The sequence below is a fragment of the Neopsephotus bourkii genome, unplaced genomic scaffold, assembly GCF_033783945.1.
Source record: "Neopsephotus bourkii isolate Nb327-2 ecotype Australia unplaced genomic scaffold, CSIRO-AGI_Nbou_v1 NB_324, whole genome shotgun sequence".
Lineage (NCBI taxonomy): Eukaryota > Metazoa > Chordata > Aves > Psittaciformes > Psittacidae > Neopsephotus > Neopsephotus bourkii.
In genome coordinates this window covers 974,406-996,856 of record NW_026900832.1, presented here as the reverse complement: position 1 = coordinate 996,856, position 22,451 = coordinate 974,406, and the positions used below count along the sequence as shown (strand labels likewise).

The window sequence follows — 22,451 nt, the reverse complement described above, 5'->3', positions numbered from 1 at the left end:
GTCTAGTCCAGTCCATTCCGTTCCATGTGGTCAGTGAAGCTCCTGCAGTTGGTTGAAGATCAGACTTCACACCTTCATCCCTGCCATCACAGGGAGTTCCAGCAGCTTCTGTTCCACTAACATGGACTTATAGTCCGTATTTAAGACACAGCCGAACCCGTTATTCAGGATAACCTTGGCAAGACCTGAGCAACGGAGATCTGCAGTTTAAAGGTATTTTTCCCCTCTTGTTTCCTATCCAAGGAGAGGAGAAAGCCCACCCAGGCTCTTGGTGCTGGTGGGATTTGGGGGATGTATCTGGGCAGAGGCCAGCATGGCAAGAGCATCCCTCTGTTTCAGGTGGGCAATTAGCAGCAAGGAAGCGGCAGTGATGCTCATTTGGTCCTGACCTGGGCTGTAGTGACGAGACCATGTGGAGGTGAAAGTCCCTCTGTTAATTATGTGGCTTTTTGCTCTCCCCAGCTCTTGACGTCACCGGTTTTAATCTGTTTGTCTTATTGATTTTTTTCCATTCTCCTTTCCCCCCCCTTTTCATTAATAGTGACAGATGCTTTTAATTAAAAAGAAAAGGCAAAACAAAATCCTGAGTAAAACAAAAAGAGAATATTCTAATTTGGCATGACATTATGAGGCAGAATGGCTCCTGGCATGCAAGGTATGGAAAAGGTCATCTTCCACGGCTACAGCCTTTTGCAACGGTGGAATTAAGTTCAAACTCAGGCTGGTTTTGAAGTCTTAAGTCTCTCCAGGGATTCCTTTCATAACATCTTCGAACTGGATAACACTACAGTAAATGAAATACACTGCACTGGATTAAAGGGTTATTTCCCCTGTGTGTCAAGCTGACACAGAATACCAAACCTCAGGTTGCCTCCGAGTTGTCTCTATCTGCTGATACCCTCTCTGCTTCCCATAACAGCTCTTGGAGTTTGTGCAGGGAAGTTTTGTGATTATTTATTTGGCTTTGCCGCTTGGTGAATGCGGAACGATTTTATACAACAAGGAAGCAAAATAAAGCAGCTAAATGGAGAAGGAATTTAATGGGCTGAAACACGTGAAGGAAGCAATGCAGGAAAGAGCAGAGCTGCCTCTTCAGGTCTATACGCTGCTCTATAATTTATACTGAAATACAAAATATAGATCTCTGCATTGCCACTCATATGTTCAGCAGCACAGAGCTTGCAATAACAACAGGGTAAGATATATGCTACTGCGCTCTTATCTGACTGTACCAACAGTTAAAATTTGTTAAGGATCATTTGCAATGTGTTTTGTTGTAGAACAAATGTTCATTTTGACTTTGAACTTGGTGTGTGCTGTAGCTTGCGCAGATTGCGTTTAGCACCGGGTAACCAAACCACTGCCATCTGCACAGTGCCAGGGACCACCGTGGCTGAGCTCCAGAGCACGTCCCTCCCTCTCCGCGCTGGGGAAGAGATGTGTGGATTTAAACATTAGCGTGTCAGCTCCTCTAGCTCCATCATGGCATGCAGAAAAGGTCTTGGTTTTTCCTTTCCCTACCAAAACACGGATTAAAGGCCCTCTGAAATGATGAAGCACCTGTAAAACACTGATGGTGCAGTAACTTTTCTGACACTGAAAAAGAAAACTCTTTCTTCTCCCTTCTTGCCTCTTCCCATTTTATTTTGTCCAAAGTGGCCCAAGGCTGGCTTTGTCATATGGAAAACTGGAGTTTTCCTGTAAAGTGTATGTATAACACAAAATGCATCTTCCCTATTCTTGATACGTTGGGGTTTCGTAAAAATAGGGCACTGTGCTCTGTACGTCGGTGTGTACCTCTGGTTTCTGTACTCAGTATTGAATCTATCTTATGTCTCTGTGGCTCCACATCCTCCTGCACAGTTTTCTCTGGATTTTCTTAAGGATATCACTGGAACAAACACTACCAACTGCTGCTCCTCTCAACCAACCCCAAAACTCTCCTTGATGGCTTATGGGATTGATGAGGGCTGCTGCCTATGCTGCCTGCTCTTCACGGTGATGGAGAGAGGGGCTGGGCTAATGAAAAGTTGGATTTGAAACATGATTTGTCTCCATTAGCTTTTGGGATATGGTGCGGGCTGGCCAGGACCTGCATGCTGACCTTGGGCTCCATGGAGGATGTTCCAGCAGGAGCTGCATGTGCTGTCAGGGAGGTTCTGCTGGCGTGCTCCTCGAGGAGGTGTCTCTGCAGGCATCAGGTCCCTATGTTTCCAAGTGTTATTCACATATAAACACCCACATGCATTAAAAACATTTTGGAAGCGATAGTTTTGGGTTTCTGTGGTCCATGAGTAATGAAAGCCAACAGCATTTTTAGATTTACCTCTCGCTGAACAATCCAGGAGCAGAAGCAAGGGCAGGGAATTTGCATGTGCTGCTTTTCTGGGTTGGCTGGAGGTATCGGCACGCTCCCGCGCTGCAGCCTTGAGACGGTCTGTGTCTTTCCAGGAGGCCTGAAATCTCTCTGGAAAAGCTGGGACATATTGGAAATCTGCTCGGAGCTTTAGCACTTCCTCCGGATTATTGCTTCAAGCACTTAAAAATATATTTTATAACACTAAAATAAATGTTAATGAGTCTGCATTGCTTATGGCTAACAATAGTGTTTCTATTTAAATAGAGCAGCCTAGCAGGGCGTTCAGCGGTGGAGGAGCTGGATGAGGAGACCTGGCTTTTTGTTTCTGACTTGATCCTTGATGTCTTGAGCAGTTTTATTCTCTTGTGCTTTACTTATTCCCATTCTGCTAAATAGCAGTGAAAAGCTTCCTCGCTTTGTTAAAGCGCCTGGGGTTTATCAAAGGCCTCTGGGCAAGTGTTAAATACTGATCTGGGTATAAAACCTGATATTTAGTATTATGTTTATACCTCTTCAATGTTAGCATGTATTTTTATATACTCCTTGCAGTGACCTTTGTGCTTTTCCAATCAAATGAGGCTGGAAAATGAGACTCCTTTTCCCACCAGCAGGAATGGCACCTTCTTAGTAATTGTGTAAACATGTTTTTTGGGGGGGTGCTTTCGGTGTTTGGGCTGGGGCTCACAGTGCTGAAGGTGCCAGTTACATACAGAAGATGGGAGAGTAGTCATGAGAAAAATGATAGCATGGAAGTCAGCTCCTTTCATCTTTGTTCTTTTTTTTCAGTTGCTTACAATGAAATGTAAGCAGTTGAAAGCAATTAAATGTAAGCAACTTAGCCTGTAGGGACAGGCCAAGGGGAATGACTTTAACCTGACAGAGGGGAGACTGAGATGAGCTCTTAAACAGAAGCTCTTCCCTGTGAGGGTGCTGAGGCGCTGGCACAGGGTGCCCAGAGAAGCTGTGGCTGCCCCATCCCTGGCAGTGTTCAAGGCCAGGTTGGACACAGGGGCTTGGAGCAGCCTGCTCTAGTGGAAGGCATCCCTGCCCATGGCAGGGGTTGGAGCTGGATGAGCTTTGAGCTCCTTTCCACCCAAACCACTCTGAGTCTATGAAATTACTGCTTAAGGATCTCAACTGCCATGTTAAGTGGATGGTGATTTGGGGAGGCAAATGGGGAGGAGAAGGCTATCCCATGGTGAGTTGGGGAGCCTTGGACTGCCTTAATGAGCCTGCTCAGGAGCAGGGCATGGAGTCAGTGGTGGAAGAGGGGTAGGAGTAGATGGGATGGCAGGAATTCAACCTTGGCACTATGTCAGAAGCACCGAGCCCTTCCCTGAGCAGCTGCATCCCCCACAACTGTGGGAAGCCAAATGGTTTGTTTGTGTGTCTACATGGATATGTGGGTCTGTGCATGTGAAACCCACTTAGCAGAAATGCTGCTATTAAAGCAGATGGTGGGAGATTAATCTGGGTTTTAGGGTCTTCCTCCTTGCTGGTACGGTGACCAAATTATGCATTCCTTCCTGTGCTAGGAGTCCTTTCATCATTACAGGGTATGGATGAGTTGTGTTTCCTGAAACTCAGCTCTTCCCTTGCTTTCTCAACAGCAGTTGAGCTGACGCAGCACTTTGGGGTGCAGAAGTGTGTTTGTTGGGTTTGTTTGACCCATGCTCTTTCCACACTGTTCTCTGCCTTTTCCCTGTGCTTCCATGTGGTCTTGACCCATCTCAGTTTAGTGGGCAACTGCCTCCTCCTGCAAACCCATGGAAGCCCCTCTGCTGCTGTTCCAGTGCTGGTTGTTATGCTAGATTATTTTCCCCCCCTTTTCCATTATAGAAATTGCTCCTTCCCCCCCGCCCTGCCATATCACTGACTGCTGCTTCCTCCTTGACACTTGTGATATTTGTGTGTATGCATGAAAACAGTAGGAAGCATTTATGTAGGTGTCACTAATTTAATTTAATCTGATATGGTTGTATAGAGAGGACTGTTGTGCACTAAAATCCTTCTCTTTATTTTACAGTCTCCATCGTCATCAAATACAGCTCCTTTCATTCTCCTCTTCCATTCACCTACCCAAAGACCAAACCTGGAAATAGCAACCAAAAGAGAAGCCCACGTCATACACAAAGCAGGGAAAGGTTGAAATAATTTAAGGGTAAGTAATCTTTTTTACCCTTCTTCTAACTCCCAGCTTTGTATGTAAAGCTACAACAGTAAGGGCAAGGCTGGATAAAGAAGCTCTAAAGCAAATAGCCAGCTGCTTTATGTGTAAAAATGACTGAAAAGCTGATTTGGTGGTGAAAGCAAGGTATAGCAGCACCTTTGGCAGGTGAGAAAGAGCCCTGAAGGGCAGCGTGCTGGCATCTTGGAGTGTTGGCACTATTTGCTCTCACCCTGGTCTGATCTGTGCTTCTGTCTGGGTAAAGGTGATGTCTCTGTATGGGTCATGGGCTTTGGCTGGGTTTGGCTGGTTGGAGATAGCTTTCCAGTGGAAAATGATTGGGAGTTCAGCATCTCCAGCTACTGAGAAGCTCATTTGTCATCTCCTCCTCTCTTTTCCACTTTAAACATTACTCAGCTGTGGTAGCAAGCTACGGTTGATCCGTTTGCGTGGGGCAGGATGTTTTGGCTTGCTGCTGCTTTCTGCAATCCCCTGGGTGTTGTGGGCTCCGTGAGCTGTTCCTGGAGAGCAACCTGGTGGTGCCAGTGCTGGGATATTCCAAAGGGAAGCGCTGATGGGGGCTGGAGGAGGGATAGACCTGAAGGGCAGAGAAAGGAGGGCCTCTCGGTGGAAATGTTTGCCTTAAGGCTTTTCTTTTGCTGTGAGGGTGGCAAATAAGATAGGATGAGATAGAAAATCAGCTTTTGTGATTCAGAACCCTGGGTGAAGCATTAGTAATCTCCAAATGGTAGGGAATGCATTTTCCCACCCTAGTCCCAGATCTGTGCCTGCATATATTGCATTTCCACACATGTTCTGTCGTAGATGGACAGGATATGTGTTCGCTTACATTAGAGAACTTAGCTTTAAACATCTGGGTTTTCTGGTTTATTGCTGCCTTTTTTATATCCTTTTTTTTTCTTACCCCTGCAATGTTTGTTCATGCAAAATTCATATCTGGGAAGGGCATCTTAAATCCCTGCTTCTGAGTCAAAAAGGGAAAGTATGGAAGTGAAAAGAGAGATTGTATCATTTAAGAAATATGATTCATGAATTAATCCTCGTCTGCTACACCATCTGTGGCATGTGTTTCAATACAAAAATCCTGTTTTTATGTCTCTTTAAAAAGCTTTCTTCTTGCTGGCTGCCTGAGTTTTCTGCAACACTAATGGGGAATTAGCTTCTTTCTGGGGAGAGACTGGTGGTTTTTAGTCACAGCCTGGGCAGGAGACCCCAACCTGTGTCCAAGCTGTGCATCACTGGAGGGGACACAGGTTTTTGGGGTGACAGCTCTCTGTGTAATGCCATGAGTCTGACTTGACTGCAAAGCCTGTACACGACTGCTTTTTGCATTGGAAGTATAGCTGGGTCTCCCGCTGCTGTGGTGGGGATGGTGCAGGAGATGGGCAGGAGTTGCAGGCAGCTGACTAGATTGTTCTGCACAGGAGTGACAAATCAGTGATGGGTTCTAGAAGTGGACTGGCAGGGTATTTTGTACCTGGTGCTCTGGAAAATGAGGGATTGAGGTAGTCCCCATCCTCTGTTTCCTAGTAATGATGTTGTAATCTCTCTGTAGATACAGAGAAAGGGTTGCCCATCACTGCCCAAAGAGGAGCTGCTACACTTTGTGCCTTCATGAGAAATAAAGGGGCGCTGGTGGGTTTTGGGGTGACTGGAAAAGAGTCTTCTTTTTTAATTTGATTCCTGGAATTGTTCTCCAGCTTTTTACAGAGAACAGCTTTCCTTTTATTCCGTAAGCTGTACATCTGGTTTGCTGCTGGTGTCACACCTGAGGGGTGTGAGCCTTTTTTCTCCTTTGCAGTCAGCATCCATGGGCGTTTCAGCATGTGGATCCAGCACTGGTCCCTTTCCTGGATCAGTCCCTTTCCTGCACCAGGGCATCTTGCTGCTAGGGGTTGCCCCATCAGTTTCTCCTCTGCTCCACCTGGGAGACAGGTAAAAGCTTGAGTGCTCTTTCCTTTGTTCTGGAGGAGCATCCCAAGATGCTGGAGATGGTGGAGGGCTCTTACCCTTGCCACATCCCATGGTGGCCTCAGCCCATGGCACGGCAGTGCACCCACATGGCTGCAGCCTCTTCTCTGCCTTGGTCACTAATGTACTGTAAGTACAGCTCCGGTGAGCTCCCAGGCACTGATAATGCTGATAGATGGAGGTTATCCCAGAACTCCGTACCAGTGGTGAAATATTGCAGGTTTATTGCCTTTCCATTCATTTTGGTTTCACGCCTTTCTGCCTTCCTGACTCATTGCTGCTCGGCCTCTGCTTGCAATTTCTATTTGCTGCGGGAACACCCACTGGACAAGGCGGGAGCGTTGCAAGTGCTGATGTGATGCTTGCAAGAGCTTTTGGAGCTTTCCTGCTTTTTAATTGAGCAGCTAAAGGCGGGACGGGTGACAGAAAGGAAAACGTTAGTGATGCCTTTTGTCACAAGCATGAATAAAGTATTCAAATGAAGGAGCAGCAGCAGAAATGCCTCTTGGGTTGTGTGTGGCTGGCTGGTGTGAGGAGTTAGGCTGAAATGGCCATCCCTGCATTTAGCATAGGCTTTGACCCTAAAGGCCTCCTGACTGAAACTGGCTACCAAGACAGTATCAACAGTGGGAGATGCTCTGCCCCGTACCCAGGGCTGAGCATATTTAGGCTCTTGCATGATCCCTAAGAAATGTTTTCCCTTTCCCCTCTGTTATTACAAATCCCTTTCTGCCTGCTCACTGGGGAATGTGTAAGTGCACACAATTCCACAAGCACCAAATACCCCAATGCTACCGTAAATAGGGAAGTAATGTCAGCAGATGCTTAACTCAAAATGAAATTAGTCTGAATTACAGACTTCTGCATGGAAAATGCTCATGGAAATGCAAACCAGAACAGCACCCAGCTCTGTCCATCTCACACATGCACCCACACCTTGTCTTTCACAGCTTTTGTCTAACTTGAGCTACTTCTCATGTGCCTTTACAATATTTTGCAGGTTTGCATGTTCCTTAATTGCTTCAGTCATTTTCTTTATCTGGGTTTCTAATGTGGCCATTCTTCATCTGCTGCATGCTGTAGTCTGGGGTCTGTTCTGTGAACCTCCACCTCTGCTGGGTGTTTGCTGCTGCCTCCTGTGCCGGCTGCTGCACAATCCCGTCACCACTATCTCCATAAAATGAGGGTGATGGACGCTGAGAAGGTCCTGTGCTTATGCAGCCAGCAATAGCATCTTGCAAACATCTTTCACACCCTATAGAAATTCTGCTAGTAAAAGAAACGCAACAAAACCAAGCACTAAACCACAGAAATTTGACCACAAATGGGAAAAGGGAAGCAGTCCAAGCATTTTCATAAGCATATTCCATTAGCTATGGGGTTTTACTTTTTATTTCAAGCTCTTATTAAAATTCAGCAGCTTTTATTTAATGAAGAAAAGGGAAATGTTTATGCTCAGCATAGGCTCTTATTTCCATCCCAGTGTGAGCCTGTGAACGTGGGGTCCGGTGGATCTCCCCTGGTTTCTCTTCCCTCCTTCCAAGGTCCCCCCCCCCATCAATGAGGGTCCCTGCCTGGGGCTGAGAGGGTGACGATGCTCAGTGGCAGAGCACATGTGACAGCAGCCAGTTTCTTGTGAGAAGCTAATGAAGAGATGAGAAGCATCGATTCCCCATCTATTTGTTAGGACCCCAGTGAAACAGCTGTTTGTTTCTCATAAACAATTATGCCAAGACGGAAATTGGCTTGTGTCTGTACGTACTTTTTGGATGGGGGAAATTAAGCAGTAATAGCTGGAAAAATAATATGGGCTATGAGATAATAGATGCCTAAGGGATAAAATTAAACAGTATTTTACAACGAAGGAAGAGGTTTTGGCAATAAATAGTTTGCGTTTGACTTCTTTTTGTTTGCCAGAGGACTGGTGCTGTTTGGGAGAGGTTGTCCTGGGATGTGTTTTCCAAACAGACATAGGAAAATAGTGAAGGTCTTTTTATTGTTTTCATTCCTCCCAAGACAGATGGAGCCAAGGCCGGGGTGCAGCTCACACTGTCTGCCCCACTGCTGTGCTGTCTGTGATGGGGATGTGGACACCAAGGCTTGCTTTGAGATACGCTGCTAGTGCAGAAGGATGCTTAAAAGAAAACAGCAAGGTTTAACAAAGCGGACACAGGAGTTGTTTGAAATGCCATAGGGAGGCCTAAAAGCACAGGAAGGGGGAGTGGGTCCAAACAGAGTTTATTCAGGATGCATGTGTGCCGGTGTGGCACTTGGCTGGCTTCGGGCTGATGCAGAAGTCCCTTTCCAGTAATGCAACAACAGTGGGATGTGGTTTGGCTCTGCCATCCCTGCACTACGTGCTTTTCCATACCTGCTCTGTGAGCACCTTGCTGAGGAGTAATGCTGTTTTCACTGTTTCAGGCGGCTGGTGCTGCCATCTCCTCCAGTTTCTGCATAGGGGATGTGCAGAGTCAGGCCAGGCAAGTGCCTGGGCACCATTGCAGGCCGTATTTCGTTCCTTTTCACTCTGTGGGAAATAAAGCACAGTTCAGAGCTGTAAACCCTAATCTCACCCTCCTGAGGACAGATCTGGGTGCAGCAGGTCGAGATCTGAGGTCTTTGGCTCATGCTTATCCCTGCTCTCAGCTTTCAATCTCTCAAACCCTAGGGAAAGCCTCCCTGCCGGGTGGGAGAACTTCCTAGGTACATCCAGGGCTCACGGGAGAGTCCTGAGGTACATAGTGCCTGGGGTCCCCATTAGCTGAAGTGGGACTTGGGATTGCTCAGCACCTCTGCAAATGAGGCCAAACTGTCTAGTGCATGGAAAATGAAATCATTAAGTCACTGTTGCATTAAGACTCTGTTTTTTATTCATGGAGTGTAATGTGATTCATTTGCCCTTTTGCTCTCATGTTGAGGAGGCAGTCATCTCATATGCATCGCTGGCTGCAGGGAGAGGGGTTTATTTATTTATTTCTGGGTTTGTGTGTGTTTATGAGAGAGGGAGCAGACATTTTCATCAAGTGCAGAGCAGCCACGGAGCTCAGATCCTCTGTTTTATCAGTGGTCTCTGTAGCCACTGCCTGCCGTCATTCAGCTCAGCTCATTTCTCCTTCTCTAAGATCCTTGTTCCTGCTCCAGATTCCCTGTGCTGAGGCAGCACTGGAGCATGCCAGATGTGTTACAAGAGCCACTGCACTTGCCCCGAGCCTGAGATGGAGACACGAGGGGCACACCAACCTCTGGAGTCAGAGCATCCTTTGGTGCCCCTGGCAGCCCTTTGCAAAGGTGTGGGTTAAGCTATTTACCACCACTATAGATACCTTAGCACCCACAGCCACTTATGGACATGGCGTGGGATCTTGCTACTATGTGGTAGAACATAGGATGGGACTTCATGAGCTGATTAAAAAGAGCTGATGAAGACAGTGGGTCCTTAGTGCTATGGGTTGCTCTTTTCTGTTAACTGCAGCCCAGGGAAATCATCCCTTCCCGAAGTTAAAAGAAGAAACACACCAAGAGAGGGGAGAGTATAGAAATGAACAGGAAAAACACCATCTTATTAAATGTTAGCATGGGGAGCATTAACTAAGTCACTAATTCCAAAGGAATGGTAATGAGTAAGCCACTTTGAGTCACTGCTTCTTGTGGGGCAGGATGGGAGCAGTTCAGCTCCGGGTGCTGGATCTCCACCTGCAAAACAAGAAGTACAGAATTCCTTTTCAGCCCTGACAATCCCAGCCAGCCCTTTTCAAGCACAGAGCTCTGAACTCTGTCTTGCTGTCACATTGCAAGTGATCACGACACACAGCACAGTGACCATCTCAGAGTCCTCAGGTGACCCTGGATTTCTAATGCTAGAGGGTCATAATAGGTGTAAAGATCAATAAGGCATAGTTTAGAAGCAGGAGGCAGCAGGAGGAGAGTTAATTATAGAATCATAGAATAGTTAGGGTTGGAAAAGACCTTAAGATCATCCAGTTCCAACCCCCCTGCCATGGGCAGGGACACCTCGCTCTAAACCATATCACCCAAGGCCACGTCCAACCTGGCCTTGAACACTGCCAGGGATGGAGCATTCACAACCTCCCTGGGCAACCCATTCCAGTGCCTCAACACCCTAACAGGAAAGAATTTCCTCCTTATATCCAATGTGGTTCTTTTTTTTGCCTTGTCCTTTTATTCCCTTTTTAACCTCTGTAGACCAAACCCATGCTAGGAAGGACCAGCTAACCGGAACACAGCTTGGGAGCAGGAAACGAGGTCTGAGGTGCAGGCGAAGGAGAAGGCTGTTCTGCAGGACATGAGATGGGTGCTTAATTTGGTGATTTTCCTACACTTTGTTGATGGGGATGTGTAAGAAGAATGGGTCAGGTGTGGGTAAAGATAAGGAGAAAGGGTTTTCAGAAGAGCTTGGAGCTGGGAGCCGTTTGGGAAGGGGAGGGTTTTTGCCTCCCAACAATTTGGGTAGACAAAAGAAGGGAGGTGATTTGGAGTGGGGAGGCAATAACACAGACCTTCCCCGCTCTTTGTTTTCAACCAAGAAATGCACAAATCGCTGCTGATATTGCTGAGTGGTTTCCTGCTGCTCTGGGGCTTGATGTGGAGCTGCAGCCGTTCCTAGCCTGGTTCCTGACTTTGCCGTGCAGTAGCACAGGAAAGAAAGCAGAGCAAATCCTCCCTGGCAGAGCCATAATTGTTCCCTGCGCGGTGCCTGCCGGGAGAACCGCGTCGCCAACACCTTCACCTTGCATCGCGCTTTAGATCCTGGGTGGGTTTTGAACAGATTAATGCCTTTTGGAGAGTTCTAGGAAGGTCAGAAACAGAAAAGAGGCTCTAATAACAGTATAGCAACCAGCTGGTTGCATTGGGTTTCATTTTACTGCCATAGTAACACCATGAGCCACAGTGTTAATACCGTGCCCACTGAATGCCATTTCCTCCCCTTTTTTTGTCAAGACACAAGCCCATAAGAAGATATTTTCTTCCCAAAGAATTTCCATGAGGCAGTGATAGGCTTTTCGGAGGGGATGGTCCTCGTACCCAGAGATGTAAGGTGGGTAATTTACAAGGCAGTGTGCAAATGCCAAATTGTTAGGCAGAACTGCTGCTGATTTAGAAGGCAGCTAATGCTATAAATGTGCCAAGTGCCAGTAGAGTGTTTCTACAGATGGAATAACTGGAAATATTGGAGGGATTCCAAAGGTTTAATCAAATTCAACCAGGGTTTGTTTTTTTTTTCTTTTTCTTTTCCTTTTTTATTTTTTTTAACTGCAGAATTCTCTAAGGGATGTGAGTTGAAATAGTAGATTATTCCATTGCTTTTAGTACCATGGGGGAGATTTTTGTAGATGAACATAAAGCACATACTTTCAAGCAGACACGTAAGTGGGTGTACAGATGAGAGCCAGAGAAGCAATGCTGGGAAAGCTGTGCTGGTTGAGTTTAGAGGGAACATCATCTTTAGATACCCTGGCAAGAGGGTTCTTGGAGGTGGACTGCTGGGTTTTCAGTCAGGCAGCACAAAGGGAGCAAGGGGAAGGGTTTGTGAACGTGGCAGCAGCAGTGGCACTGGTCCTGCACCTTTCTTCTGCTGGAGCCACGCAGGTTTTGGTGGGATTCTGGTCATGAGCATCCTCTCTGTGGCTTACTGTGCAGCGCTGGGGCATGCATATGTTTCTGCACAGATGCACACCTTCCTCTAGTCTTGTTGACAGCCTTTCCAAGGCTTCTTAGTTAGCCAGACCATATGTGCTTGGGCATGGAGATAGTGTGATCTGGAAAGAGCATCGCATTATCCTTGGGCTGCAAACACCAGCAGGAGCAGTTCAGAGCAAATTTTGTCTGCAAGGAGATGCAGAGCTCTTGGGCTTGCATCGCAGGACATGCATAATGATCGAACACGATTTCTTTGCTCATTTGTCAAAACCACAAAGCCATTTGCCTTTGTTCTCTCCCCATATCAGCTCTCCGTGTCCATTCCTTAAATATTCACCCAAAGCATGGATGAAAGCCACCAGGGAGAGGAGACATTGTGGCATGTCTCCAGGTAAACCTGAAGAAGGGATGTAGGACCTAGCTGGGGAAGGGGTTGGAAATTGTTCCATGGAGTTTCCTGTGCCATTGGTGCAGATAATGAATAGCCTGTCCCCATTGCTGGCAGGATGTTGTATCAGGGTGCGGTGGTTGGGCCATGAACCTCTGAGGGCGTAGGCAGCAAGGAAGGATTGTACCAGAGTGATGCTGTGACAGGCGCTGAAGCTTTCATCTTGCTGGGGTATTTTTGTGTGGCATTTCTTCCATGGTATTTCTTTTGTAGATGGCTGGATTGGCTCCATTAATTGTCATTTATTCATTCTTTTTGTATGGGAAGAAGAGTTCCCTGCTTTTCCTGGAGTGTTTCCTATTGATCCTCTCTGCTCTTGCTGCTCTGGAGTCAGGGACCGTCTCCCTCCCAGGCATTGCTGTACTCTCTGCCTACTTTCTGTGCAGACCCCCATGTCCCTATGCAGCATTTCTCACTGAATAAATTGCTACAGTGCTATTAGCCTCAATGCCACAGTCTGCTGCTCCTGCCTTCCTGCACCCACCTCCATCCTGCAATTGATCCAGCCTGCTGTCTCCTTGCTGCAGTCCATATTGCCTGCTGCCGCTGCATACAATGGCTTTCGAATGGAATTGTTTCAAAACGGGTTAGAAACATCCACTCCCTTCATGAGACTGTCCATAGTGTCAAGCAGAGCTGGGAGCTTTGACACAATTCTACTTTGCTGAAGGATGCAGAAAGAGTCTTAATTTTTTGTGGATTTTTTTAATTAAAGTCAATGCGGAAATTAAAACCTCTGTGGTGGTGGGAATCAGGTCCCTGAAGATGCTGTTGTCTGTGGATCTGTGTCCTACATTGTGTGTCCTGCTCAAACAATGCTTTGGAGTGCCTCAGCTCCTGGCTCCTGGCTGGCTCTCAGCATTGCAGGGATTGGGGATTGCAGAGGCGAGCCTCTGGTGCCCGTGGTGCTGCGCTGTGCAGTGCTTGCTGGCAGCTGTGTCTCAGGAGGCATGGGGATGATTGTTGTTCTGTTGATGTGGTTGCGATCTAACTTAGAGTTTTGGAGGTGTAGCCCGTTGCGGTCTTCTCTGGAGGTGTTTAACTGTTGTAATGTAACAGAACCATAGAATGGTTTGGGTTGAAAAGGACCTTAAGTTCATCCAGTTCCACCCCCCTGCCACAGGCAGGGACTCCTTCCACTAGAGCAGGTTGCTCCGAGCCCCATCCAACCTGGCCTTGAGCACTGTCAGGGATGGGGCAGCCACAGCTTCAACATAGAAACTCTCTTTGTATGGTATACACCTATAGCTGTTTTCTCTGCAGATGCAAAAAAGCTTTTGCAAGTGCTACAGGAAGAAGGTTTGGAAATAGGGAATAATTTCACAGGTAGTTGTAAGGATCACCCCGGGAAAGCTGTGTTTGTACAAAAGGTGGTACAGTGCTTCCAACAGCTGGTGATGTTCCTTTGTTTCTCATTCGTCATCCGTCCCTCCCAAACTCCTCTTCACTCCAAATACTCGCACAAGAGCCCTTCTGAAGCAACATTTATCTCAAGTGCTGCTATATCAGGATTCATCGATCTTGTCATAAGATCATCCACACCAAATTGCAGCTCTCAGGGTGGAAGAGTGACACATGCACCCGGTTCCCCTAGGCCTGTTCTTTGGCATTGCCAAGAGACTTGACTCTGGGGTGGGACTTTGTTGGATCTTACTTTGCAACATGACCCACCTCAGAATCTCGTGAGTAGCCCAGTTCAACATGATGATCTGGCTCCAGGAGGTGTCAAGGACCCACCTAAGCAATGAGAGTGGATTTGTCCTCAGTTCCCTGGCACCCTCTTAGCCAGTTTGCAAATCCTTCTGGAAATCTGCCTGAATTCAATCTTCTCCAAGCATTCCTTCCTGCCCTTGCCCAATAGCCCTTGGTCTGGCAGTCACTGCCTCTACCACCCGTTGCACCTCCTGGGGAATATCCTGGCTGTGTCTTTCCAACACTTGCAAGCCTATCCTTGCATTATGCTGAAAGTGGTCTGAACAGGCTCCTGAACAAATATCTTTCGTGCCTACAGATCCTCCTAAACTCTCCTCTAGCATCTTGTCTTCAAGAAGTGATGGAATAAAAGTACCACCACAATAAAAGTTACCCTTGTAACCTTCCTGCCCACTCTTGAGCTCCTCCCTGTCTGCTGATGGCAAATGCAGTGATGCTGCATCAAACTGAATTTAGGATTCTGTCATAGAGTCAACAAGGTTGGAAAAGACCTTTAAGATCATTAAGCCCAATTGTTATCCCGGCACTGCCAGGTCCACCACTAAACGTGTTTCTTCCTCAATACCTTTGGGCATTTTACATTGTCCTGGGTTCAGCAGTAGCAGTCATTTTTCTCCTTCCTAGTAGCTGGTGCAGTGCTCTGGTTTTGACTCTCAGCCTGGGAACAGCACTGATAACACCGATGTTTTTAGTTGCTGCTCAGTGATGTTTAGTCTGACCAAGGACTTTCTGAGTCTCATGCTCTGCCAGGGAGGAGGGGAAGCTGGGAGGAAGCAGAGACGGGACACCTGACCCAAACTGACCAAAGAGGTATTCCATACCACAGCACGTCATGCCCACTATATACACTGGGGGCAGTTACTCAGAAGGGCTGAGATCACTGCTTCATTGGGCTGGGTATCGGTCGGCAGGTGGTGAGCAGTTGTATTCTCTTCCCTTGTTATTTCCCTTATCATGATTATTATTGGTGGCAGCAGCAGTGGTTTGTGTTATACCTTAGTTACTGGGCTGCTCTTATCTCAACCCATGGGAGTTACATTCTTCTGATTCTCTGTCCCATACCTCTGGGAGTAGGGGAAGGGCAGGGTTGGGGGGCAGTGAGGGAACGGCTGTGTGGTTCTGAGTTACCGGGTGGTCTTAAACCACGACAGACACTTAATAACGATATTACAAATTTGGTGTGGTTGATGAGATTTTTGCTCAGACAAGACCACCTATAATTGCAGACAGCAATTTCAGTGTTTGCATAGGTGTTGTCATTTCTGTTGAACTGTCAAGCAGGACCTTATCCTGCTGTTGATGTCTATGGCAGGCTCAAAAAGAGGTTCAGTACTAAACCATCTATCAGGAAATTCATGGTTCACTACTGATCTAGGTCCAGATCTGAGCTAGAGGTGAGGTGCTCCTGTCATCATGTTGTGGTCCCAATCCTACTTCTCATCCTCAAACTCTTTCTTTGCATCTGTTATTAAAAGCTGTTACCCCAGGAGTTTTATTTCCTCTCTTCCCCAAAGAACAGAAGTAAATATGCACAGATAATATTGTGTATCTGTATTTTAAGAGCTGACCTTGTGTGCCACAGCTAGATATCATCCCAAATCTACTTAAGTTTACGTGGTTGTGTCATCTTCCCTTTGTTGGAGAGGACATAACAAGACATAATACAAGGTACAAGCTGAAGGTACATCACCCACAATAAGATTATAAACCAGAATCTCCTCTTCTGGGGGAAGTGCCCCAAAGGACAAGGTTTTGAGGCTCTCCATCAGGATTTTCTGTCAGAAGTTACTCATTTTTCTCTGAATGCTGAAATGATCTTGTTCCAAAGGGAAAAAGATGAGGTTGCAGTCCATGTTTGCTTTTGTCAAGTGTAACGTCTTCAGAGCATCTTGTTCTTTTGGTGCTTGTAGCCCTCTTCTGAAGGAGGGAGAGGGGAGTCTGGGTCCCTTGGTTCCCATAATGGAGTCCCTGGCCATCGCTGTCACCTCTTGATCCTCCAAGAATGGCTCTGCAGGTCTGATCCTTCACATGTCTGATGAGGGTCTGTCAGTGATGTGTTTTCTTCAGATGGAACAGAACATTTCTTTCCAAGAAAATACAGACAGTATGTAGGAAAATAACTGTCTCTTCCAGGCTGTACTGATTTTCTTGGGCATTGGGATGCCCACCAGGGACCTGCTTCTGCTCTTCATTCCTCTCCATCCCCACTGCACACTGTGTGGTCTTTCTCCTGCAGCTCTTAGCCAGGCAGAGGTTTATATTCACAAAATTTGGCTGTCCTTGGTCTAATTATTTCATTAAGCACAAGGGAGCTCAGATCACAGTTCAAACGGCTGCAATTTGAGTGAGCTTGAGACAATGTGAGAGGATTAAATAGTAAACTTGTGTCTCTTTGTCCAAAAAATATTCAATTTGAGTTGAATGTTTAATTTTCAGAACATAAGGGTTAGATATTGATATGGTTTGGCAGAGAGTTCCTCACTTGTAAGACTGCACTGAGAGTTCCTCACATGCTGAGACCAGTGCTTGAAATCAAGCACATCTTCCTGGAAATACACTCTGAACAAATAATTGGCCCCAACAAAGAGGTAAGATTTAATTGCTTATTATTGTAGGAGGTCCTCTGAAATGGTCTTCTGGTCTTAAATCCTGTGGATATCCATAAGATATTGGAGGTGGCTTTTCTCAGAGAGGGGAACTGCAAGTGTCTGCCCATTACCCAGACTAATATCTTTGCAGGGGCTGAAGGAGAACCATCTTCATGGGTGGCTTCTGCTGGGGAGGCAGCCATGGGAAGCCCTCCCATAATGAACATGAGAGAAATACAAAGACCTGAGTAGCCTGGAGATTCAAATGCTGCATGGAATACAGCATGGAGCGGGATGAAATGGCTGCAGCCCGGCGCTTGTGCATGTCCCGTACCCCTGCAGCCCTAAGTGATGTTTTCATGCTTTTAGTGGTATTGTGCAAGGCATAGCTGAGGGAAAAATAACTCTTTGCCTGCCCAAGATGGGTTAATGGAGTATTTTATCTTCTTTTATGTTTTCTCTTTTTAATACTGTGTGCCTGCATCTACTCCAGTAGGGAAAAACAATGCTAATTGAAACCTTTTAAGGGGTTTGTAGTAAATGAGAACAAACATTAGCAGGCTGAGGAATTTAAAGGGAATATGGTCAAAATACTAGTGACAGTTTTAGTCAAAATATCTGAGTTTAGGGACTTCCAGAAGTGGTTTTAGTTAGCTTAAACTTGTTGAGCATAGCAAGGATAAAAGGTGGTGGCTGATTTCTGCATCAGCAGCATGAGGGCTGTCCTAGTGCCTTTCATTTTTCCTGTGAAAGAAGTCAGGCTTGAGCATCGCATGGTAATGGGTCAAAAATACCTGGTTTTGACCTTTCCCACTCACTGATGCATCGATGTCTTCAACCTGCGTGGGTGTGATGAGGTGTTGTATTAGCAGATCCTCATTGGAACCAGCTCCATCCCATGCAAACCAGTTGGAGGCTTTCAGGTAACACCAAACTGAGCCCTTTCTGCTGCAAGTAGTCATGTTGCACTGGGGGATGTGCTGAGGTGGCAGCCTTTTCTGCATGGATAAAGTGGTTCCTGTACAGGCATATTTATGGCTTGTAAAGCTTTTGACTGAGAACATGCTGTACAGAGCAAAGGGACACAGACGCATCATAATACTGAATCAAACTCCTTTGAAGTCTGGGTCACTTTACTGGTGGGTTTTTTCATTCTGGCCTATTTTGTTTAGTGTGCCCTTTCTCTTTAGCCTGAAGGGTTGTGCTTGCTTAGTTCCTGTAGTGGACACCTTTTAGTCGACCAGAGGATGATGGCATTGGCTTTGCTAACATTTCATTTATTCTTTCCATGCTAGCTTCTTTGCCTGAAGACTCTCAGTAGGTGAGGGGTTAACAGCACGCTCATGCTTCTTCCAGTTACCCCATCAGGACTGTTGAAAAATTAGCTTCTCCCCACTTACAGCACTATAATTAGGATACAGGAGTTGTGGGGAATGATTTCACAAAGTGACTTGGTGTACTCGCCCATGCACCCCAGGGAGCCAGGCAGTTATGCATACATAATTCTACTCTTTGAATATTTTCTCTTTCTCTGCATAATTTCTCTCTATTCATCTTTCCAGTGTCCTTCTGAGATAAACTTAGAAGTCTCAGCTTTCAGCATTTAAAAAAAGATCCTGTGCCTGCATGTGCACTATTTGCATTTAAACCAGCAGCCGTTCTCCGGGATGGAGCGGAGGGGTGAGGCCAGGGAAGAGGGTGAAGGAGCCTACAGAAGGAAGCAGGAGAAGCCCTTTAGTGCATCACAACTCTCCTGGCTGGGGGACGATCAGAAGGAGGTGATGAGGAGTGTTCCATTCCTGAGCTCCAAACTCATTCATCATTTAGGCTTTGCTAGGGCAAAGCTGCTGTTTAGCTGGGGCAGGTGCTTTGTGAAGGTTACTCTGGTCCCCACAGGCACAGTCTGATACCCTTGCTTTCAGTTCCCACACAGGGCAGTGAAAGATCCCTTTGGCTGTCGGCAGGTCTTGGTTTCCTGCCACCGTCCTTGAGCCAAAACCTGTGACAGAGCACTCAGTCACCTGTGCACAGTCAATATTTTAGCTGCGAGCTAATAGTGTTATTGCACTTTGCATTGGGAGTCTTCAGTCTTTGCTGCAAAGAATGATGTCTTTGTGTCTTGTAATAGCTGGTGTAAGGAGCTGCTCTGGTTTAATTAAACAAGAGCCTGAATTTGAGTCCCCTCAGCTTTGCTCATCAGGAATTGGGGTCTGGGAGCCAGGATCTGGGATGACTGGAGTCACACACATGGATGCTCAGCAGCAGGGGCTGGTTTGGACTTTTTCACCTAGGGGTCATTGATGCACCCAGGGGTGCACCCCAGTGTTACAGAGCTGACCCTTTGAGGTGCAAGTGTGTTTTTGTTTCTCATGCCGTGCTGATGCTGTTCTCAGTGAATTTATTGCAGTGTGATAAGCGAAACACAAAGTAACTGCCAGCATATTCCCACTGTCTTCAGAGTCAGTTTATCTTTATAAACTTGCTGTTGACGTGATGCAATTTCTCCCTGTTGCAGTGTAGCTGTAGAGCAGCAAAGTTGTGATAAAAGACAACTTGTTGAAGGGATTCTTTGTCATACTCCTGAATCATCTACCATTCCTTTTTTTCTCCCCGGTGCAAGAAGTGTGCTGGTGCTTTGCAATTATACCTGCACTCAATGCCTTTTTCTTTCTTTCTCCCCCCCACCTCCTTCCTCTCAAGTGATTCAAGTTCCCTACTGTACCCTTATTCATTCTTTCTCTTTTGGTTCCTTCTTCTCCTTCCTTTTTGTATTTTATCCACCACCTTCTCAAGGCACTGAAGCTGTAGCTGCCTTACTGTGGGCTAAGGAAAAGCCTCTGTTGTACTTCCCGAAGAAAGCTCATTGTGTGGTGCCATGAAAAAAGGTTTAAACAGCACAAGGGAATAAAGGCACCACATTCTCTGAAAGTTTTTCTTTTCTTTTTATTTTATTTTTTTAAGGAATAGTATATAAGCTGCTAGGAAAGGGCAGAAATGTCTCCTGCTTCTCTCTAGTCATGCCTGTCAGGCTGTGAAATTCTAAGGAAACCTGTTTTTTACATGGGAGCTTGAAAGCTAGACTACCCCACCTCCAAAGCTTTGCTGTTCTCTACATTACCCTCATAAGCCTAACAAAAAAATCCTAAGATTGTTCCCAAACAGCACAGAATCAAAGCTTACAAGGCAATAGTGTAATTACTTGCTTTCTTTTTTGGTATCGGTTTATAGCAATCTTATGTAAGATGCTCAAATACTTTCAAAGAGGCCTTTTGAGCAGCGAGAGCTCTGTTATTCTGCTATCAGCAGAGTTGCTGGAGGCTGGCATCAGTACAAACGAGTGATGGGTTTGGATCCTGGCTGCAGTTCTGTGGTGGGGACAGGCCCTGGATGTGCTGGATCCATCACTGCTGGACTGCTGCAGCCATCCACACCACATCCCTCCTGTGTATGTCCATCCCTTCCTGGTCAAAAAGGCTTTGAGATTTTCATTGATTTATATTTAATAATGATGATTATTCATATTCTTCTCCTTGTTGGCAGAATCTCACCCAGCTGCATTGGTGCTACCTGGGGTGATAAGCAGCAATCCACAGGGTCAGTGAGTGAAGGGCAGCGCTGCCACCTGGTTTGGGAAGTGACAGTTGTTTGGCACCTGCATCAGGCATCTTGATCCATGGCACTTCCCTCTGGTGGGACTGTGTGGAAGAGTGAGCTTTGTCCTCTGATGAACACCCGGTGCTGGGAAGGGAGAAAAGGGGAAAAAGGGAATTTTGTCAGCTTCTCCCATCAGTGCTCAGCGTAGCTGTAATGGCATCATGCTGCTTAAGTAAAAGGAACATTAAAATGCAGTTCTCTTTTTTCACTGCTGATGAGGGCTGATTACTGCTGGTACTTGGCTGGATGTGGACAATGAATATCCACCAGTTCTGAGTTTTGTTACTTTTCCCATTATGTCTTTCCCCCTCTTACAACTTCATACAATGCTGTGGATTTGGTGCAACTTAAATCAGGGGAGGAAGGTTTTTGTAGGATCATAGAATCATTTAGGTTGAAAGGGACCTTAAAGCTCATCCAGTTCCACCCCTCTGCCACAGGCAGGGACACCTTCCACTAGAGCAGCTTGCTCCAAGCCCCTGTGTCCAACCTGGCCTTGAACACTGCCAGGGATGGGGCAGCCACAGCTTCTCTGGGCACCCTGTGCCAGCGCCTCAGCACCCTCACAAGGAAGAGCGTCCGCCTAAGAGCTCATCTCAGTCTCCCCTCTGGCAGTTCAAGCCATTCCCCTTGTCCTGTCCCTACAGGCCCTTGTCCCAAGCCCCTCTCCAGGTTTCCTGCAGCCCCTTTAGGCACTGGAGCTGCTCTGAGGTCTCCCCTTCAGGAGCCTTCTCTTCTCCAGGCTGACCCAGCCCAACTCTCTCAGCCTGGCTCCAGAGCAGAGCTGCTCCAGCTCCTGCAGCATCTTCGTGGCCTCCTCTGGACTTGCTCTGGCAGCTCCACGTCCCTCTTGTGTTGGTGGCCCCAGAGCTGGACACAGTGCTATGATCATAGCTATGTAAAATAACACTTCCCTTAAGGCTGAAGGTGCACCTAAACCTACTTGGGTTTCCCTATGAGCATTTATTATTTCTGTTTGTGCTTTGCTTCCCCAATAAATAGGCACAGTGCAAGGGTAAGAATGTTTCTGTGTAGCAAAGTGAAATGAAAATGTTATTGCTTTGTTTCCAGTAGTACTGCAGCCAGCAGTGTTTAGTTGTTCTGGTAATAACATGGAAGGAAAGTCGCCTTGTATATTGGCATCCTTGGTAAAGAGAGTGAAGTAAGTGTCAGCTTTAAAGACAGTAATAGTCCTGTTTGCAAATTAAGAAATGATGGAGAGTCTGTGGCTCGATGGTGTTAGGGAGGAAAGCTAAAGCGGATTTACAGATGGAACTGCAATCTCAGCCATCTCTATTAGCTGCCCGTGAAATCCCTCCCTTCCTCTCTCTGCGCGGGAGCTACAGGACTGTTGTCATGATCTAAACCACAGTAATTAATCTGTGCTTAGAGATACCATGAAGTGAGCTGAATTTCTGTAATGCATCCTGTTTTTCATAGCAGATTCTCCAGGGGGTCACCAGAAATGCCCTCACGGAGCTGAAACACCTTCACAGTGCGGTGGCTCTTCCCAGTGGAAAATTATTGTGTGAAAACAGTCGGGCTGTGCAATGCTAACAGGCAGAATGCATCCTTCCACCCATAGCATCCAGCAGACTCGTCACCCTCTATCCTCCCAGGGGTTGGAGACCCTGCCCCTGCCACCCCAAGGGGAACTGGTGGGATTCCTGTTAGAGGAGGTGCTTGTGTTGGGACACGGGCACAGTGTCCACACCAGTGTCACGTGTGTGTATCACGTACCCTGGCCAGGCTTGCCTGGAATTGCCAATCTGGACTCTACGAAGTACTTTGGATGCTGCATCTTGGCAAGTGAGGGCTGGTGGCAGATGCTAACTCTTTGTTTTTTCCCTGGTATAAATACGTTCAGGCTTT

The 22,451-nt window shown here is 46.7% G+C and overlaps 1 protein-coding gene across 3 annotated transcripts in view; it reads left to right on the top strand.

Annotated features, from left to right (window-relative positions):
• The first annotated feature begins 4,351 nt into the window (after positions 1 to 4,351).
• Positions 4,352 to 22,451, top strand: part of NEXMIF (neurite extension and migration factor) — a 60,867-nt gene continuing 42,767 nt past the window's right edge. For all 3 annotated transcript variants that reach the window (XM_061347786.1, XM_061347787.1, XM_061347788.1), the window contains exon 1: positions 4,352 to 4,520. The gene's annotated coding sequence lies outside the window, so the exon portion shown is untranslated. The remainder of the gene's footprint in view (positions 4,521 to 22,451) is intronic.